We start from the raw sequence: 14,936 nt of genomic DNA, 5'->3' as shown, positions 1-14,936 counted from the left end.
AAACATCAGTAACTGCAAGTTCCCCTCCAAGCCACACATCATCCTGAGTTGGAAATATATTATCGTTCCTTCACTGTCACTGGGTCAGGATCCAGGAATTCCTGCCCTAACAGCACAGTGGGTGTACCTACAACACAGGGGCTGCAGCGGTTCAAGAAGGCGGCTCACCACCACCTTCCCAAGGGCAACTCGGGATGGGCAATAAATTTTGGCCTGGCCAGCAAGGCCAACATCCTGTGAAAGAATAAAAAAAGCTGGCGTGAAATTTTCACACAAAAATTCTAAGTAAACTGTATAGCTTTGGCAATAGACAATAGCAGAATGTGATACAAGCAACCCCAGCAGCCACAACACACCTTCCACCCTTTTAGAGGTGCAGACTGCGCTTAAGCAGAGCCAGCAGGTAAATCTATTGGGCCCCTTGAGGACGCAGGCAGGCAATGAGCAGGGCAGTTAGCGCTTTCTGCATGCAACAATTGGAATGAGCAGGGCAGTTAGCGCTTTCTGCATGCAACAATTGGAATGAGCAGGGCAGTTAGCGCTTTCTGCATGCAACAATTGGAATGAGCAGGGCAGTTAGCGCTTTCTGCATGCAACAATTGGAATGAGCAGGGCAGTTAGCGCTTTCTGCATGCAACAATTGGAATGAGCAGGGCAGTTAGCGCTTTCTGCATGCAACAATTGGAATGAGCAGGGCAGTTAGCGCTTTCTGCATGCAACAATTGGAATGAGCAGGCAGCAGGGAGCAGCATGTGACCTGCATTACATTAAACTGGTTCAGGATAATCACTTATCACATTCCTCGCGTCCGTGTTCGGGCATGGGGCTAGAGGGGGTCTATCCAATTTAACCCGCTCTAGCGTTTTATCTCTCATCTCTCTACCCCTGCCCCCGCTAGTTTTATGCTGCCACAGGAGGATTATCAGACTGATTAAAACACCGAATCACTCCGTATAATCAGCTTACTGCGCTCTCCCACGCGCTTGAGTTTAAAAGCCTATGGGGCGCTTATTGTAACAACAGCAGCTATGAATTCATGGTATTCTCCAAACAAAATCAGGAACATTTAATTTTCTTTTCAAACGCAGCTACAAAAGGATTTCCTGTAGGATTGATCAAATGGGGGAACATTGAACATGCTGAACGACACTGGAAAGAGAAGATCAGGAGGGACAATGTGTTGCTTCTTCCACAGTTAATATATTTTAATCAGCTTTCAGGGCTTTTTTGTGGTAAGTATGGAATTGGTACAATTGCAGTAATTCCTGGAAAATTGATTTGCTAGGCAATACTGCTTGATGTACATAGGCTGCATTTGAAAGATAGCACCAATGTAGATTTCTCAAAACTCTCCCCAACATTTCTCTGTAGGGTTGTTGGAGCCTTGGCGAGTTGCTGCAGTGCATCTTGTAGATGGTACACACTGCTGCCTCTGTGCGTCGGAGGTGGAGGGAGTGAATGGTTATGGTGGTGGATGGGATGCCAACTATGCGGGCTGCTTTGTCCTGGATGGCGTTGGGCTTCTTGAGTGTCGTTGCTGCTGGGTACTAGTTTTAATTTTATACATGTTTTTCCTGTATGCCATATACTTACAGAACTAACATTTTAAGATGCCAGGCTGCTTCTTTCTGCCCTCTTCTCCTCAGTTGACTTTCTGGCCTGGTTTGTTCTTTGGAATACTTGTATTCATTATGCTCTTAATTTACAACCCACCTTTCAGCTTTTAGGATTCTCAGTCCCTTCCTTCATCCTCTTCCTTGACAAGTTCAACTAGAGCTATGTTCCTCCTTGACTTTTCAACTTCATAATTCCTCTGAATAATTCATGCCTACTCCAAAATTTATTAAAGCAAACCACATCTATTTTGTCCAGAACCCAAGGTGAACACCGTAGTACTGCACTGACCCTCAGTGGGCTGCATTGTTAGAATTTCCTTCTCTGAGATGTATAAGGTATTGAGTCCATTGTGTGAAATTACGCATGAAGAGATATGACCAGGGCATTACAGGTTGCAAACAGTTGAAAAATGGCCTGGTCTAGGATTTAGAACAAATTATCAGTCTAACGCAGAGAAATAAAAGGGTCAGTGTGTTGGAAATATTAAAGTCATGCTGAGGCACATTTTGAGGCTTTCTTCTGATTTGCGAAACATTCACGTTCCTTCGGCTAATGTTTTTGAAGGGAAACTAGATAAATACTTGAAGGTAAAAGAACAAAAGGATATAATGATAGGTTCAGATGAAATGAGATGGGAGGAATTTCATGTGGGCTATATTAACTAGCATAGACCAGTAGGGCTGAATGGCCTATTTCTTCTGTGCTGTGGACTTAACTCATTTCTATGGGTGCTGTATATTTTGTATCTGGGATCTACGCAGAGATGACACCAGTTTCCATATGTGCCACAGGTTTTATTCACAGTGCTTTAAAATGTCTGTTCCATGTTTCAGCTTTGACTTCCAGCTCTTTCTCCAGTTTTGTTTACTTTCCCCTGAGTCCACAGCCAGGCTTAACCAATCAAGGGCAGTGAGTAAGCAGCCTTACATAATTAAAGACAGAACAATTGAACACAAAATAGGGTCCCTCACTTTTGGACACAGCAACTTACCAAAAATCTCTTTCTTCAAATGCCCTGAAGTATAATATGAAAATAAAACTTACCTGGGCTCTGATGCCAGGTGAAACAATGATAATTTTGGCATTAGTATCATCCCAATCTGTTGGAAATTGGGTAGGGGGAGGGCAGTAGTTAAAATGGAGGAGGAGACTTAGCCATTGAGCTCCCACCCCAATACCCACTGATGAGCATTTTAAAAATGCAGGCTTCATGAACACCTGCCCAAGCCAGTGGGGGCCTTCTGTAAATATACAGGTCAGGTCCTGAGGGTGTCATCAAGTTCCGACTGCCATTTTAACGCTGGGACTGGGCAGGAAAGTAGACGAAGCTGACCTGACACACGGGAACTCACGAGCGGAGTGACAGCAGGTGAAGAGGTTTTGTAACCTTTGCACTGTAGGAGCGGGAGGTGCGGGAGTGCTACTCTGCGTCCCATCTCCGGGTGTTATGGGGTGACGGGGGGTGTGGTTGGCAGTGGGGTGGGATGAGGGCAGGGAAACAGTGGCATCGTGATAATTTCACTGGACTAATAATCCAGAAACCCAGGCTAATGCCTTGGGGGTGTGTGTTCAAATTCCACCACAGCAACTGCTAGAAGATAAATTCAATTCATTATTTATTTTTTTTTAAATCCAGTGACCATGAAACTATAACTGATCGTGGCAAAAACCCATCTTGTTCACTAATTTCTTTCAGGGAAGGAAATCTGCTGACCTTACCTGGTCTGGCCTACACGTGGCTCCAGATCCACAGCAATGTGACTGACTCTTAACTGTCCTCCGAAATGGCCTAGCAAGCCTCTCAGGTCAAGGGGAATTAGGGATGGGCAACAAATGCTGGCCTTGCCAGCGACACCCACAGCCCATAGAAAAATACTAGAGAAAGTAAGCCCTCCTTTCCAAAGCTGTTGAATTCTCCAGGTCGCTCGCTCCCACTCCATGCACTCGCCTGCCTTTTGACCACTTCCCTGACCGGGAATATTCTGACCATACATAAAGCAGCATGAGAATGGAAAGAGGGTTTGAAACAATAATGGACAACTTCTGACAGGAAATGTCTCTTAACGCTCCTTATCAGACTTGGCTCCTCACTCCAAACAGTCCAGCTAATAAATCATCTGAAACAGATGGAAACGTGTTTGTGCTCGAAAGAGTTACATCCTCTTAAAGGCTTGGCCTAAATAGCCAAGGGGTTATGGTACTGGGCTTGTAACCCCAAAATCAAGAGTCCAGCTAATAAATTTAAGTTAATTCGAAAGGACAGTCGATCATATCAAAAGAGATGGTACAGAATGTTTACTGTGCTGGAATCTAATCCCAGAATTCAGGCATTCATATACTTCCACTGTAAGTTCCAAATGTCTCCAAGAATCTCCGAATAAAGTACCCTTGTAATCACTCCCTGCCTTTTCTTAATATTTGCTAATGCTTAAATTAAAATCAAAATGAAAGAGAATTGGATAAATACTTGAAAGAGAAAATAACTTGCATGGATATGGAGTAAGAGCCGGCAAGTGGGACTAACTGGATAGCTCTTCCACTGAGCTGACACAGGCTGGATGGGCCAAATGGCCTGCTTCCTAGATGTGTGATTCTGTGATTAGAAAATGCGGCTAAAGGAACTGAGGCAACAGCCCAACAATGTACTAAGTTGCCTTTTCAGTAAGGTTGCTAACTGTTCTTAAATGTATTCCTGGAGGTTTCATTACATGACTTGCTCCCACACTCCAGCCATTAGTTGGCCAACACATCCGTCCTTGAGACGCACTGCCTTCCTGCACCAAATGGAAAGCAATAAGAAGACTCATTACTAAATTGGATGATGCTTGACTGTCAGCCAAACAGCCTTTTCCCCCATTCTTTACCATTCTGATAAAGAAAAATGTTCAAAGGAAATGACAAAAGAAAAGCAATCTTTTTTAACGTCCCAGTGATCTTTCTCCAGAGTTGCACACAGCAGTGTCCCGGGGATTGATTTTCAACTCCTGGAGACTTGAGGCCAATCCTAGAGAGTTGACAACCCTACTTTCCAGGTCTCATTGCTCACACCAGACTAATTTTTGATTCGATTTAGTTAGCTTCATGACGGAGGGTTTCATCCCACCCCTCTGGTTTGTAGAACCTTGCATGGAGGCCCAAACTAGGCCTCAACCCTCTATGCGAACATTTTGGGTAAAGAGTGCTTAACCTGCCACTCTCCCAGTTAGCCGACAAGGAAAAAGAACTCTGATTATGGATTTTTAGGTTGGTGGGTGGGGTACGATCGGCGTGCCCGGGGAGTGGCTGGGAAACGGAGTGCCAAATGGGACCAACAGCCGACCGCGATTTCACGCTGGCTGGCCAATCAGAGGCCAGCTAGCGTGAAATGCTCGCTGAGAAGCTCAGCGCTGTCAGAGTTGTGGCAGGAGGAGGAGGGTGAGCGCAGACTTCAGACCGGGCGCGGACAAGCGCTGACAGGAAGCTTGCTGAAGGCAGAGAGCTGCCTCGGGGAGCTGTAGACCTGAAAAGTGTGAAATAAAGTTTACTAATTCAGGAAAATAACGTGCAAGCATCACACTCAGTCACCTGGACATATGTGTTGGGTAGAATCTTACCTATGTCGGGCAGGAGTGGGCGCGGAGACGATCACCGTCCGCGATTGGCACCGCACCGCCATTTTACGTGGGCGGGCCAAGTAAGGCCCACCCAGTGTAACGCGACTCATTTTACCCGTCAACGTCAAAATTCTGCCTGTTATAAAAACGCTTTCCATAGATCTTTTATTTTTCTTTCATTTAATAATGGAAACCTCAGCCCACCCGTGCCCGAGGTTTGAAGAAAACTGCAAAAGCCGCGTGGCCGATTCACCCAGCTGCCAACTGTAAGGTTGGACGGGTAAGGTAAAGTGAAAGACAATTGCAACTTTATTCACCTTAACTGGCCTCCTAGTTTTTGGCGGGCGCGCTCCTGCCCTTTACCCGCACACCCGCTGATCGAAATATCGCCCGAGCGTTGGGATGCTGACGGGACACTCACCTGACGACATCTCATGTGTTTTCGTGCCCAATCAGGAAGGGCACATGCCCGCCCACCGACCTGAAAGTCCTGCCCTATGTCTCATTTTGGAGATCCAGTGATTGAATTAAGGAAGCCAATAGAGTGAGAGGGAAAGATATTGATACGCAGCAAAGGTTCTCGTTCTCAAATTCTTCATTCATAAAACAAATAGACTAAGTGGCACAGAGCAGTGCAAGGCTATTAACAGCCCACACAATGCAAGACTTCTGAAAGCTAATCCAACAGGTGCCCTATTGATATCTATCTGTTTACCTGTCCGCTGTGGCTCTCACAACTGAGTCAGAAGTTGTTGGCTTGAGTCGAACTGCAGAGACCTCAGCACCCAATTTAAGGCTGGTTCTCCAGTGCAGTGCTGAGGGAGCGCTGTCAAAGGCACCAGGCCAAATCTCTAAGAAACGATGGGAGCCTCAGCACCCGCGTCACCTCTGTTTGGGAGGGGCCGCCACATCTTGTGTCACTCGGGCCACTTAACAGGCCGTTGGCGGGGTGGACCTTCCTCCTGGATCAAGGACCCTGAGGGCGGAGGTCCCAACCGCCAAAAAAGCTCTTCCGCGGTCAGCAGCGCTCCCGAGGAGGTGGTGGCTGCTGCCAGTACAGCATCCGCCCGAAGCTTGGATCGAGGAGGGGCCCAGGCAGGAGGTGGTTGCGGGTGGAGTGGTGGGGTTGCTGGGGAGAGGGCTGAGGGGACTGGCAGCAAGGTGGCTTTCAGCGGACCTCCCTTCCCAATGCTGGGTCCCTTTATCAGGCACCGCGTGTCTTTAAGCAGCAAGTCTTTATTAACAACTCATATACATATTTACAGTAGCAGGTACAGGTATGGAGCTGATTCCGTTCTAGGTCTTCACCCATTTCTATCCATCTTTACACTGACTCTGGGTCATGTGCTTTCTTACATCACCATGTGGGTGGTACTGTACTCAATCCCACATTAACACTTTATGGATTAGACCCTGCTACTACACCTAGGTCTGAATTTTTCAGTCCGTGTGCTGGGACAGGCCCAACAGGCATGTAAAGTGACACGCGATGACATCAGGCATGCGTCCCGACATCATCGCGCTGTCTCGCAGTATTTCATTCAATGGGCGTGCACCAGAGTCAGCTGCACACCCGCCAATAACTGACAGGCCTATTAAGGCCATTAACCAATTAATTAACGTAATTGTTTACGCTGCCCGTACAACCTTACAGTTAGTGGGCAGGTGAATAGGCCAAGTGGCCTTCACATGTTTCAGGAAACCCCATCCACAAGCGGGATGAGGCTCCCTAAAGCTTTTACCACTTAAATGAAAAATTTTTCTGAAATATAAAAACATGTTCCATCTCACATGAGGGGACATGTTTAATTACATTTTTAAACCATTTTTTTTTATTTCAAAAGTGCTTCAATCTCCCCGAGGCAGCTCCATGGCTCAGGGAGATAGAAGCACCCTTTCACACATTGGCCCTGACTCTCCCTCCTCCCCTCCCCCCACCCCGCCCACACAGGTAGCACTGATACATATAGAAACTGGTATCATCTCTGCGTAGATCCCAGATATAAAATATACAACACCCATAGAATTGCAGCTCCGCACCTGCCCCCACCCACTCCCGCCAAGCCCACCCGCCAACTGAAAAATTCAGGCCCTAGTTTCACAATAAGTTGAACATTCATCACTTCGAGGGAATCCTGCAACAATTCAGATATCTGACTTCAGTTATTTGAACCCATCTGAATTACAATCCAGGAGTGGAAAGCAACTCCTTTCTCTTCCAGACCCAAAATGACTGATCTCCTACAAGAAGCCAAACATGTGAACTGGTAACTATTCTTCTGGTTTAATACTTGTAGAAGCGCAGTCACTTCTTTGATCGTATTTTTCATGAGTGTGTGGTGTGTGAATGATGTAGCATTTAGATTTTTCAGGGTGAGTGCATGAATAAATAATCCTCTTTATTGAAACCCACAGAAGTCTGTTGCTGTTTTTTTCTAAATTGAGGACAAAGTGAAGGTGGCTTAGAAACACACATACCTACCTTTCCGAAACAACCACAATGATTGTGGACATTAACTGAAGGCAAATGGAGGGTTCAATTTATGCCTCCACCATTATCCATAACAGTTGGTCAGAACTGAGTGTGGCTCCTCTAATTAGCTCTTCCCTCCCTAATATCTTAATCGCTGCAGGTTCAAGGTTGGGCTGATAAGTGGTTAGTGACATTCACACCAAACAAGTGCCAGGTAATGACCATCTCCAACAAGAGATGATCTAACCATCTCTCCGTGACACTGAATGGCCTTATCATTGCTGAACCCTGGGGCTTACCATTGACCAGAAACTGAACTGAACCAGTAATAGAAATACTGTGGCTACAAGGGGAGGTCAGCCAATTTTGTAGTGTATAACTTACCCCCTATCTTCCCCAAAGCTTGACCACCATCTACAAGGCACAAGTCAGGAGCGTGATGGAATACTCCCCACTTGCCTGGATGAGTGCAGCTCCAACAACACTCAAGAGGCTCAACATCATCCAGGACAAAGCAGCCCGCTTGATTGGCACCCCATCCACCATCTCAAAAAGTATTAATTTCCTCCACCACCGACGCACAGTAGCAGCAGTGTGTACCATCTACAAGATGCACCGCAGCAACTCACCAAATCTCCTTTGACAGTACCTTTCAAACTCATGACTTCTACCATCTAGAAGGGCAGAAGATGCATGGGAACATCACCACCTGGAAGTTCTCCTCCAAGTCACTCGCCATCCTGACTTGGAAATATATCGCCGTTCCTTCACTGTCACTGGGTCAACATCCTGGAACTCCCTCCCTAACAGCACTGTGGGTGTACCTACACCACATGGACTGCAGCGGTTCAAGAAGGTGGCTCACCACCACCTTCTCAAGGGCAGTTAGGGATGGGCAATAAATGCTGGCTTAGCCAATGATGCCCACACCCTGTGAAAGGATAAAAACAATACTCTGGTCTTGGAAATCTGATGGCAGGAATCCTCTGACAGGTGGCATCCTGAGATCAGGAAAGATCATGTGTAGATGCAAGATCGTACATAACAACAGAGAGAACATCAGATTTAAGGTAAGGAGCAGGAGGTTTAGAGGGGATTTGAGGAAAAAATGTTTTAACCCAGAGGGTGGTTGGAAACTGGAACACACTACCTGAGGGAGTGGTAGAGGCAGGACCCCTCACAACATTTAAGAAGTATTTAGATGAGCACTTGAAACACTGTAGCACACAGGGCTATGGGCCAAGTGGGATTAGAACAGTTGGGGGTTGATGGCCAGCATGGACATGATAGGCCGAAGGGCCTGTTTTTGTGCTGTATTAGTCTATGACTCTATGAGAACACTTCCAGCAGTAATTTGGGACATTCTGAAATTTAAATTTCCTGGTTCCTGGAATCGTTGCAGGTGGGAATGGGAAATTTGATGGACCAGCACAAGGCGGGACCGGAAAATCCCCCCCCCACTTAAACACAATTCCTTTCCTTTTACGTACTTATTAGTTCGCTCCATCCTAGGGAAAACCGTTTTTTCCTGTGAGCATTTGTCTGTTGTGCAGGATGAATGTACCCAACGAGTGGCAGAGGTGAATAGATTGTCCCAAAGAGTTTACATGTTAGAAACATAATCCCTGCACTTGACCCCAGCAGGAAAGACCTTCAAGAATGATTTCACAGAGGAGGTGACCTGAATTTAAACACCATTGTGGGGATTCCATCAGGCTTGTTCCAGACTACTGATGTTTTCTGGTACCTGGGAAAATAAACCTCTGATTTTCAAACCACGGAATCGGTGCCTGAATCTAATTTTCCGGAACCATTTGGAAACCTGTACTGTGCAAGAGAACATTTCTCTGTTCAACACAATAGCCTCTGGACGTACAGATTCAAATTATCACAGGTTATAATTCCCTTATTAAAAGTTCTGCTTTGAAGGAAGCCGGCCTGCTAGTGAATCCTGTCCGCTGCACTTGAGATTATCTTCTTCTGATTAGCAAGGACCTGCATTTGTATAACTCCTTTCACGTGCCAAGTACGTTTCATACCCAATGGGCGGGATTTTCCACACCCACCACCGCGATCTTCCGGTCCCGCCGGAAGTCAATGGGCTTCTGGCTGGGGTGCCCACCTCGCCGGCGGTGGGTCCCACCCTCTACTGGGCAGGAAAATGAGTTCATCCTGAAGTGTCCATTTGCGAGCCGACCTGGCAGGCATTTTGTGGCACAGTGAGATCCCACAAGCAACCCCAATGAGGAAAAAGGGCCAATAAATGAGTTTGTTGGGATATTGGTTGAGCCGTAAATCTTGGCCATGACACCATGAGCACCTAACGCTCATCAAGGTGGTTTGGCGAGCAGCATTCTTACCTCGCAGCCAGATGGTTCAAGGCCCCCCATTATCCTTACTGACACCACAGTGGAGGGTTGAAGGAGTGCTGCACTGCCATTGGTGTTACCTTTTGACTAAGACATTGATTCAAGGCCCCGTTTTTCCTCTCAGGATGTTGTAAAAGACTTTGTGGCACTATGTTGAAGAAGAACAATGGAGCAGAGCTGGCGTTCTGGCCAGTAGTTATCCCCCAATAAATCAATAATGTAGGTGATCAGATTATTATTCCTGGGATGTTGCTGTTTGCAAAAAATGGGTTGCCATTACACTAGTGACTAGAAAAGTATGTCATTAGTGGTAAAGCACTTTGGGATTTCCTAAGGTTGTGAAAGGTGCTATATAAATGCAAATCTTTCTTTAGGGGTGGGCGGAGTGAAGCTGTCAATTGCCAGTCTCCTTTTCTTATTCTTTCATGAAATGTGGGTGTCACTGGCAAGGCCAGCACTTGTTGCCCATCCCTAATTGCCCTTGAACTGAATGGCTTGCTAGGCCATTTCAGAGGGCAGTTAAGAATCACCCACATTGCTGTGGATCTGAAATCACATGTAGACCAACAGGTTTCCTTCCATGAAAATGGGTTTTTAACTACAATCAATGATAACAATCACATCACCATTACTGAGACATGCTTTATTGACTTATTTATTGACTGAATTTACATTCCACCAGCTGCTATAGTGGGATTTGAACCCATCTGTCCTGAACCACTGATCCAGCGACAGTACCCACTATGCCACCATCTCCACTTCACCTAAACAGTTTTAAGCTCCAGGTCCCATTTATCCACTTCTTTTGAATTGTTGGCACTGAGCTATAAGGAGCATTCCTGCTCCTCTAACTCTAGCAGACAAAACATTGGTCATGGCTTTAGGGGTCAGCGATGGACTCATTCACACCTCAGCCGTTTCTGGGAACACCAATTTCACCTCCATCAGGCAGTGAAAGAGCTGCATCAGGGCTCCTATCCCTTTAAGAGACCAGCCAATCAGTGGACCAACAGCTCATCAGTCCCAATACTACCACCGGGAGCAATGGCCACTGCTGGGACTGCAACCAGCTACAGCAACACCATGGGCGCCACCTTGGGACCAAGGTAAGTTGGGTCAGAGTCACCGAGGCCAATCAGGCAGTGGTGTGGGCAAGGGATGAGGGATGTTGCAGTGGGGGTGGCGCTCCAGGGGGTACAAGGGGAGCGTCCACTCACCGCTGGCCAATGCCAGAGGTGGCATGAAGACCACTTCTCACCCTCGCACTCAATCTTTCAGGTCCCCAACCTCCTAGCCCATTCCTTGAGGCCATGCAAAATCACAGCCATTGAAACAGCTATTTTCAGTCCCCATTTGTCCCTATAAACACCTCTGAGTACGCTGCTCGGCACCTGCATAAATGGACATCGCAATCGAATAGAAAATTACTCAGATCCCTAGAGATAATAATAAAAAGAGAAAGTGCTGGCAAAACTCGGCCAGTCTGGCACCAACTGTGGAGAGAGAAAACTGTTAACGTTTTGAGCCCAATATGACTCTTCAAGTGCCAAAGAAATGTCATATTGCACTCAAAACATTGGGTGGAATTTTCCATTTATGAAACTCAGTGCGGTGACGGGCGGTTTTGGCTCCTCCCACACCGCTGGCTGGAATGGCGGGAATTCGTGCCCAATCCCGCGCTTGGAAGCTCATTAATTATGCACAGGTGAGTATCGGGCCGAATCACCTGGCGGGTCGGGAGCTGATTCTTCTGCCCACCATCAGTTGGTGGTCTCGAAGCTCTGGCCGCCACATTTAAACCCCAGCCCAACCCGTAACATCTCACTGTCTCCAGCCCAGCTGTCTCCAGGACACGTGCAGAGATGTCTTCCAGCCACAAGAAGGCCGAAAGCCTCAAGGAGAAGGCAGCGCCCCCCTCCAGGCCCTCCAGGCCTTGATCAGAGGAGTGTGGGCTCACAGGCAGGTCCTGTATCCCAGGGATGGCTCCAGGAAGCAGAGCAGCCTCACGTCTCTGGCCTGGGAGGCAATCGCAGAGCAGGTCAGCATGGCTGGCAACCAAGCCCGAAACGCCAGTGCAGGAAGAGGATGAATAATCTCATCTGCTCCGCCAGGGTAAGTCATCCTTCAACTCCCTCCAATATCAAATTCTCATCACAGCAACATGCACTCAAATAGCTATTCTCTTCAGGGATCTCACACAGCCATTAGCAGGAGACACATATCAACACTCATTCTCTCACTGAGACCTTCGCATCACCACCATCCCCTCCACTATGCTGCTCTCACTCCATCCTCTGGCCCTTCTGGAAAGGGCTCATCACACACAGGGGGTCATGCATCTCACCCAACCTCTGCTCCATCCCTTCCCATCACAGGCCTTTCTTCTTCATACAGGCCAAGCTGGTGCACAACAGGCACGAGAGATCGCAGACCCAGGGAGGGACGGCTGACATCACTGCCCTCACTGAGTTTGAGGAGGCTGCAGCCACTGTGGCTGGAGGGGACAGGGATTGATCCTGTGGGGAAGGGGAGATTGGCCTCTCTCAGCAACCTTGTATGGGTCACAGCTCCATCACCTCATCAAATCCTGACATTCACAGTGACTCACATACAGTCTACAGTAGCTCAAGCTTGTCAACGCAAACTCTGTTTTCTATTTTCTAGACACCAGCAGATCGAGGTCCACAAGACAGCCGAGCACCAATCTGAGCCCCCAGACCACCTCCGAAAAGGAAGCTCTGGAAAACCCGTCACAATGATCACACGCACCCTCCACCAGCTCAGAGACACACGCATGGCACGAGTGGGCACAGCTATAGAGTAGACGGGGCTTACTTCCTGGGGAACACCTCGCTGGCAGCAGTCGGAGGCAGGGACAGCTCAGGCCCTCGGAGGGCTGCTGGAGACCAGCCACCTGCTTGGTCCAATCAGATGATGGGCCTCTGGAAGCAGCTGCCAACTCAATGCTGGAGATGCATGACGGAAGACATCAGGCAGAGATTCAACAGGCACTCTGCAGACTACAGCAAGCGATGGAGAAGCCCGTCTGCGTTCTGTCTGATGTCATGGCTCTGACGTGCGAACACCCAGAGGTCACCATAGGAAGCCTGGTGACCACCATGGAGACCTTGGTCCAGCAGGTATTGCCGGATTTGCGCTCGGCCCTACACTCCATGGCCACGCACCCTGGTGGGCAGCAGCAAGATGTAGGTGACTTGGGGACGAGGCACCTTGACCTCCGTCCAGGTGCACCATCTCCTCAAGGAGCCAGAGTGGAGCCCTTGGGCACTCACAGGGAGGACAAGCATCATCTGGGCACTGTGGGGGCCTCCTTTCAGGACACTCCAAGGGTGTCCAGCCGCTCACAGCCCCCGCTGCCTGTGACCCCATCCACTCCGGCCGCTCAGGCAGCCGAGGGTGCTTCTGCCCCTGAGCACGACACCCTCGGGCCAACAGAGGGTGTCTCCCAAGGTCATCACAGACATCAGGACATAGCGGTAAGCAGGCTGCCTCCACCTCTGCTGCAGATGTCAGGGCTGCACTCAGGCAGAGGGCTAGAGTTAGGAAAATCAAGAAAATTTGATGTCACTTTTGGGTCACGGGTGTGCTTTAACTGCAAAGAAATTGCATTTTTGTGAATACATTTGATTTTTCTGTGAATATTTCGGAGGCATTGTGAACTTGTACATTGGTGTCCTCTTATGTTGAGGTTTAGCCTTCCCCCCACTCAGTGACAGTGGCCCCACTGTGAGATTCACATTCCTGTGATAACAACCTCAGTTGAACTGGTCTCCGCACCCTTGTGTGATGTCGGGGAGATGTGTTTAAATCTTTATTTGGAATGTGTGATTTAAGCGTTTCTAACCCTACTTTCTCAAGGAACACCACTGAGTGAGGGCAGCTCATCGGCATTGATATCCTAGCAGCATGTGTGTCTCCTCAGTGGTAGTAGCAGAAGACAAGACAGGCATGGGAGGAGGAGATCCCCAGGAGTGACCACATCTCAGTCACTGCAGCGTTTGCATCATTAGACGGTGCCAGAGGCTTCAAGTCATCTCTTACATCGATCTCATTCCTAAGCAGGCTCTAAGTTCCCAGAGTGAGCTCACTCACAGGGTCCCATGGACCAAAGCAGAGATCATGGTCAGAATGCGCAAGTGTGAATATGGGAACATTCTCGCTGCGAGTAGTTGGACATCCCCTGAGGTGAAAGGGAATGGCATTGAGGGTTAGCAGAGATGTGGCCATATTCCCTCACATAACTTTACTCTCCCTGGAACCTGTCAGCAATTAAAGTATCACAGGCATGTTTCCCACGTCTTCCTTCCTCCACGGTGTGATCGCACTCATACTGACCCTCAGCAGCCTCCTGAGGTTCCTGGGCCTCGGGGTTTTCATCCTCTGATAAGCTGACATCCTCCACCAGGTCATCCTCTGGCAGTGGGTCACCTCTTTGCCAAATTGTGAAGGGCGCAACACACTGTGGTGATGGGGGAAACCCTGTCGGGAGTGTATTGGAGTGAGCCACCCGAGCGGTCCAAGCATCGGGAGTATCTTCAGAAGTCCTATAGTCTGCTCTATAAGGGAGCATGTGAAGCTGTGAGCAGCGTTGTACGTCTCCTTGGAATGACTCTGAGGGCAATGCACCAGTGTCATCAACCAGTGTTTCTGTGGGTACCCCTTATCCCCAAGCAGCCACCTCTGCAGATGTAATGGCCCCTTGAAAATCTCAGGCATCTGGGAGTGACTCAGGGTGTAGGAGCCGTGGTAACTCCCAGGGTACCGTGCACAGACGCGCAGTATGTGCTTCTGGTGATCACACACCAGTTGTACAGTGATGGAATGATAGCCCTTGTGGTTTATAAACATTAGGGGCTGCTGCCA

The sequence above is a fragment of the Carcharodon carcharias genome, chromosome 31, assembly GCF_017639515.1.
Source record: "Carcharodon carcharias isolate sCarCar2 chromosome 31, sCarCar2.pri, whole genome shotgun sequence".
Lineage (NCBI taxonomy): Eukaryota > Metazoa > Chordata > Chondrichthyes > Lamniformes > Lamnidae > Carcharodon > Carcharodon carcharias.
The sequence above is the reverse complement of the archived record's forward strand: the minus strand, read 5'-3'. Positions refer to the sequence as shown.